The sequence below is a fragment of the Macrobrachium nipponense genome, chromosome 8 (assembly GCF_015104395.2).
Source record: "Macrobrachium nipponense isolate FS-2020 chromosome 8, ASM1510439v2, whole genome shotgun sequence".
NCBI classification, from domain to species: Eukaryota; Metazoa; Arthropoda; class Malacostraca; order Decapoda; family Palaemonidae; genus Macrobrachium; species Macrobrachium nipponense.
Genome location: NC_087203.1, coordinates 92,847,973 through 92,855,472, shown reverse-complemented (window position 1 = coordinate 92,855,472; position 7,500 = coordinate 92,847,973).

Genomic DNA, 7,500 nt, shown 5'->3' with positions numbered 1-7,500 from the left:
ATAATGCTAGTAATATGTGTTTTTCCTCTACTGTGCACAGATTAATTAATTGTCAAACATCTTTATGGAACAGCATGACAACAAGGAAAATATAAAGACACTATACTATTTAATAGTAGTATAGCATATATCGAACATATTGCTGTATATTTAATGTTCCAGGATCGCGGCTGTTTGTGAATTATTCAAGGAATGTATTTTGATATTAACTTTATCAACAATGTTTGCGTTCATAACTTATAAAAGAGCCCTTTAGCTTTCCAGATTGATTGGCTGAACTAGACACGAGATATTATCCTTATTACACCAAGGATGTGGAATATAACAACAACACTATTGACCAGGGGTTGAGAAATAAGAAATCCGACAAACATGATCAATATTTACTCAGCATTTGGGCGGTTAGTGTTTTATTTGTTCAACTGAAGGGGATGGAGCATAAAATATGGATGAGTAACCTTCGTCTCAGAATTAAGTATGAATGATACATGTGCATCTGGAAGTTTCATTTGTTAAAGAGTAATATCTTATAAGAAAAAGTATGTACTGAAAATGATTTTGTAGATATAGAATTCTATATTTTTATTTTTTCTGGAAAGTTGTTAAGTACTCTGTGGATGTTGTGACGAAAAAAATCGGCCAGTGATCAAAGTGACTCTGTCTAAAGATTAATTAATGTGAAATTTTGTATTTTCCAAGAAAGTAAGTTATTAAGTTAACCATCAGATTCCACTGGTCTCTCTCAGGGACCCTTCCTCTCTATTCACAAATTTTCGAACCATTCAATTGACGGTATTGTTTCGTTGATGAGAGACGTTGCTGTCTTGTTGACATTTCTTTTGAGTGGAGGAGGATACGAAAATGAATTCATCTAGGAATTCTGACAGACTGCTTCGGGTTCCTCGATTCGAGGTTCAATTTTTAATGCTCGAATAATTCGTGGTCTCTTCTCTGTCACTTCGCTTTCCTGACCCCTGATTCCCTGATCCATCTCACTGTCTTGTAGATGAAGTGGCTGCAGTTTCAGTTAATAAAGATAATGGATTCCCGCTCCTCTCCTGCAAGCCTCTTGTCCCAAAGGTCATTGCAACGTTTCCACAACAATTTCTCATATTCGTAGACTCTTATTCGCTTTTATTTTGATAACGGGTATAGTTTATTAATATTTTGATAATAGGTATATTTCATTAATATTTGGATAACATGTATATCTTATTAATATAGTTGTTAAATACGGTAGCATTTTTTCTATTTTACCTTCCCGTAAAATGTAGGTAATTATTATTCGTCTATTTCGCTGCATAGCATTTTATGATTTTTTGCCAATTTATGTTTAACTTCAGTGTTTTGAGTTTTATTATTTTTAATGTTCTTTTGTTAGCAACCTACAAGTTACTTGGAAAGAATTTGTTGGCTTTTGATGTACAGATGTTTGTTTTAAGTTAAATGATGTGAGTTTTCCTTGAAATCTTTGAACTTCAGCATGAATTTCGATATATAACAGCTCTTAGACACTAATATTCCAGTACAGCTTTCTCACTCACTTGACGAACAGCGTGCCCTAGTGATACTTCCTGTGACACCGAATATTTTTCTCTCTCTCTCTCTCTCTCTCTCTTCTCTCTCTCTCTCTTCTCTCTCTCTCTCTTTTTTTTTTTTTTTTTTTTTTTTGCAAACCGATATCAGGAGAAGTTTCATCGGATATTCTCTTTCCTTATCCTTGTAGAATTTTTTTTTCATTGTTATTACTATTGATTATTGTTTTCCGTACTGACCAGGCTTATAAAAAGAAGGGTTCATTTCCATCATAAATATCATAAGAGCTTGCAGTATCTCTTAACTGATATCATTCGGGTAGATATAATGAAGACTGTATACAATTAAAAAAAAAAAAAGAAAAAACAAATTCAAAGATACTGCCTTTTCTCAGGTTTTGTCAATGCTACTTATTAAATTGAGGAATTTTTGCAAATTTTATTTGAATAATTACGGTAAATAATGCCAAATCACGCATGGTTATATTTTGAAATTAGTGATATGTCAGAGGTATCTGTACAGTTTGCCAGGTTTAAATCCCTTATTTAGATTTCAATCACCAGAATTCAAACAAGTATAAATTTAGAACGTTATGCAGTTTACACGCTGCTGACATACCTTACAGACCTTACAGACCTTACATCTTGTTCGGGTTGCCCCAGGTCCCTCAGTGTGAGGCACCTCTAATGTCTACCAGAGAGTTGCTAGTACATCTTCCGGTATATTTTGCATCTTCCAATCTTGGATGGTCTGGATGCAGTTTAGATATTTGTCGAGCTTATTCTTAAACACATCTACGCTCACTCCTGATATATTCTCAGATGAGCTGGCAACGCATTGAATAGACGCTGCATTATCGATGCTGGTGCGTAGTGGATTAATGTCCTGTGTGCTTTCCTTATTTTTCCTGGTATAGTTTTGGGCACTATTAATCTACCTCTGCTTGCTCTTTCTGCTATTTTTAGTTCCATGATATTTTCTGCTATTCCTTCTATCTGTTTCCATGCCTGAATTATCATGTAGCGTTCTCTTCTCCTTTCTAGACTATATAATTTTAAGAATTGTAGTCTTTCCCAGTAGTCAAGGTCTTTAACTTCTTCTATTCTAGCTGTAAAGGACCTTTGTACACTCTCTATTTGTGCAATATCCTTTTGATAGTGTGGGTACCATATCATATTGCAATATTCAAGTGGACTACGAACATATGTTTTATAAAGCATAATCATGTGTTCAGCTTTTCTTGTTTTGAAGTGCCGTAACAACATTCCCATTTTTGCTTTACATTTTGCCAACAGAGTTGCTATTTGATCATTGCATAACATGTTCCTATTCATCATCACACCAAGGTCTTTAACTGCTTCCTTATTTGTGATTGTCTCATTATTAGGTCCCTTATATGCATATAGCTTTCTTTCTCTGTCTCCATAATTTATTGATTCAAATTTATCAGAGTTAAATACCATCCTATTTACCTCTGCCCAATCATATACTTTGTTAAGGTCTCTTTGTAGAGCGTTCCTATCTTCATCACAAGTAATTTCTCTACTTATTCTTGTGTCATCTGCGAAACTACTCACTACGAATCCTTAACATTATTGTCTATGCTTCAATCATAATAACAAACAGTATTGCAGCTAACACCGTACCTTGCGGCACACCGGATATTACCTTGGCTTCATCCGATTTCTCGTCGTTTGCAATAACTATCTGTTTTCTGTTGTGTAAAAATTCTTTTAACCATCTTCCTACTTTATCCACGATATTGTGTTTTCTAATTTTCTTCGCTAATATATTATGGTCTACTTTATCAAAAGCTTTTGCAAAGTCTAAATAAACCACATCTGTTTCATTTCCGCTTTTCATATTTTGAATATGTTCTCACGGTGGACTAACAGTTGGGTTTGTGTACTTTTTCCGGGTACGAAACCATGTTGTCCTTTATTAAACAAATTATTTTTTATTAAATGTTTCATAATATTTTTCTTCATTACCCTTTCATACACTTTCATAATATGTGATGTTAGACTCACAGGCCTATAATTACTTGCCTCTAGTCTTGATCCACTTTTGAAAGTAGGGGTAATATATGCTAATTTGTGCTCATCATAAATCTTGCCTGTATCTACACTTTGTCTTAATAATATTGCAAGTGGCTTTGCGATAGAATGAACTACTTTCTTTAACAAAATAGCAGGAATTCCATCAGGCCCTGCAGCAGCTCCATTTTTAATTTCATTAATAGCCTGCACAATATCAGCTTCATTAATATCTATGTCAGCTAAATATTCACTATTTTCATCCCTTACTTCTATATCATTATCTTCATTATCTATTCTAAGGGTGAATTCTCTCTTATATCGTTCTGCCAGTATGTTGCAAATTTCCTTTTTTTCATTCGTTAATCTCGCTTCAATTCTTAGAGGGCCTATTTCTATTCTTCTTTTATTCATCTTCTTCGCATATGAGTATAATAGTTTGGGATTTTGCTTGATATTTAATAGGGTTTTTTCTTCCAAGTCCCGTTTTTCATTTTCTTTTGATTGTATAATCTTTTGTTCTGCATTTTCTATCTTACTTTTTAGTTCTATAACTTTCCATGCATTTTTTTTTGTTAGACCTTTTTTCCACTTTCTGATTTTCTGGAACAAGATCCTTCTGTCTCTTGGTATGCATGACTGATGTTTACTTTTCTTCTTCGGTATATATTTATCCACTATTTTCTCTAATATTTTATATAATATCTCCGTATTTACCTTTATGTCATCACTTACGAAAATATTATCCCAATCTTTGTTTAATTCTTCATTTATTTCTGACCATTTTATATTTTTACTGTAGAAGTTGTATTTTCCATATCCTTCCCACTTTTTCATTTCTTGCTTATCTCTGTTTTCACTTGCTTTGGAATGGACTGTTAATTCTATGACATTATGGTCTGAAATACTCGCATTATAAACTATTATTTCTTTAACATAATTCATCTCGTTCACAAATACTAGGTCTAAAGTATTTTCCTTTCTTGTTGGCAGGTGATTTATTTGTTGAATGTTGTATTCTAGTAGCATATCTAATAGCTTTTCGAATTGCCTCTTATCTTCTGCACTACTATTACTCTCTTTTTTATATGTATAAGTACATCCACAATCTCCTATTCGTTCTTTCCAGTCTACGAAAGGAAAGTTGAAGTCTCCAGATAGGAGAATAGTCAGTCCTTAGTCCTGATTTCTACATATATCATCCAATTTTTCTATTATTAAGTCAAACTCTTTAGTATTAGGAGGTCTATATATTACTATGTTCATTAATTTTTCAGATTCAAATTCTAGTGATAGTTCACATTCTGAGTTACTATATTTCTCATATATTTTTCCTTGTTTTTTGTCTTTCCCATATATTGCGGTTCCCCCTTGATTCCTATTTTTTGTTTTTCTATCTGATCTATAAGTTTGAAACCCTTTTATTTGATCATCATTCCCAGTCTGTTGGGAATACCAGGTTTCACTTATATTCATTATCTATTTTCTTTTTCAATTTGGGTTATTCTTCTAAGTACTCTATTTTTCTTTTTTGAGTTACTCGTAACTAAACCCTGCGCATCATCACTATGATGGTTTGCGTGTTTTCTCCTTCATTTAATATTGGTAATAATAAGGATTTTCCCATGTCTCTTTCCTGTTCTGGTATGTTGTTCTTTTTTTCATTTCCAGAAATTCTGACATTAAAAAATCCAACTTTTCCATAATATTTGTTCTTCCTTCATCATAATTATTCATTTTGTGTGTGAATCTGCAATTTTCTCCATATCTGCAATATCCCCTTGCATAATAAAAACAGTTATTATCTCTTGAGTAGAATCTTGGAGCTGATGCATTGAAATTTTTTGCTGGCACCTCTGCATATCTCGTTGATTGGCTTGCTTTTTTCTTTTACCTGATATTCTTCATTCCTCTCTTTATTTGTTTCTTTCTTATTTTGGATTTTATTGCTTGATTGGGTATTTATTTGATTATTTTTCATGGCTACAGGGTGCATATATTTACATTTTTTGTCGAACTTACATCCTTTTCCTTCTTTTAGGTTTTTGCATATTTTTGGATGTAGATCTCTGCAATCATCCTCATATCCATCTAAGTATGCACATTTACCATATATTTCATAGTTGTGACATACCTTAGGATGTTTGTAGTAACATTTTTCTCCATATCTGCAATTCCCTCTTTTCAAAAGGTTGCAGACTTTGTCTTTTTTGTATATTTTTTCCTCTTTCCCGTCATTGTGTAGATCTGGGTAGAGCCTCTTCGGCATTTTCTTTTGTGCTGTCATATCGTAATTTATTTCTTCGTAGGTATGCTGCTTTATAGCTCATATGTAGTATCAATGAGTATCTCTGCATCCATACTTTTATCTTGTTCTTTGTTTTCCTTATCTTTTTCTGTCATTTCAGTTTTGTTTACTTCTCTTACGTTTTCCCCCCCCTTCTCTTCTTTTCCTTCTTCTTCTTCTTATTCTTCTTCTTCCTCTCTTCTTCTTCTTCTTCTTCATCCTCAACTATTTGTACATTCAATCTTGATTTAATAACATTGTCTATCCATGGTAGACATGTTGAGCAAAAATTCGTGTGTCTTTTCTCATATCTTGCATTACCTCAGCACACTGTGGATGGGTCGGAATGTTGCATGCAGCACATTTTCTGATTAGGTTTTGTGGATTAACTATGCTATACCACACCTTACACAGTTTACATGCTTTTGGCATTCTTTTTCCTAATGCATCAATTAGGATATTCACAAGGTTCACTTTATTCATTTTCTTGTCGGAATATGTTGGTTTATGTATATTTTCTTTATGAGTCTCTTGACCACTTGGATTTTATTTGGAACTTCTTCAATTATTTTCAAGATGTTTTCATTTGATTTGTTCCAGTTTGAAGGATTGTATCCTTCTAATATATCTATGAATGATTTTGTATCTTTTTGGTTAGGACTGTTGCTGATTTCATAGATCAGAAATGCCAGTTCCCTTCCTGCTACCTCATCGTATTGCGAATCTGCCAAGCAAGCTAAATCTCGCCATTTTTTTCCGCAGTTGGAGCTTACTGCCATCTTGTTCTGATTTACAGTATTTCACTTGATAAACTAACTTAGAAGACGCTTTATCCTACTATTTCCACACTAATCTTATCACCGATAGTTCACGAACACTTCTAGATATTTCTCAAATTCTAAGACGTATGTTAAACTTGTGATATTTGTTGATTAATCTGACTTCGACCAGGAACGTCTCACCAAGCAAGATGACTACTACGGGAGTAGAGAGAGAGAGAGAGAGAGAGAGAGAGAGAGATGAAGATCACGAGTCTTCCAGAACTTGACTTTTGAGTGCAAAAGAAAAGGAAGGTCCAGTAAGATACGACTTGGATTAGGAGGAAGCTTGAGTTGGGATCCTCGAGAATGAGACAGCGCTCGAAATGGACTCTCGGTTGTTCCATACGATTCTATCTGATGAGCCCCTCGAGGATCAATTGTTGGAATGGCATAGAAAGTACGAAGCATCTTGATGAAACGCTTTGTAAGGTACAATCTCGAGATTGCGATTTTTATGCGAGTCAGCAAAGGGTAGGTAGTATTAGGAAGTTACCGTATTGCTTTATAATGTTATTATGGTTTGCATTAACTGTTTAGAATGGAATGAACTTAAAAATAATTATAGTTTCCCTCCGGCTAGAAAGATTGTTATTAATATTGATATTTTATGTAATCATGCATTGCGTCGATCTTAATTGTTTTATTTTATCATCGTGATCAAAATTTCCTGCTGTACTGTATTTATAAACCGAAGAATGACAAATATGTTAATAATTCTTATCTTTCCTCATTATTCCCTTTGCGGGGTGGTGCCGTCAGTGTTCTTTGCGCGGTGCACTGTAGGCTTTATATAAGGTTCTTTGCAGCATCCCTTGGTGCC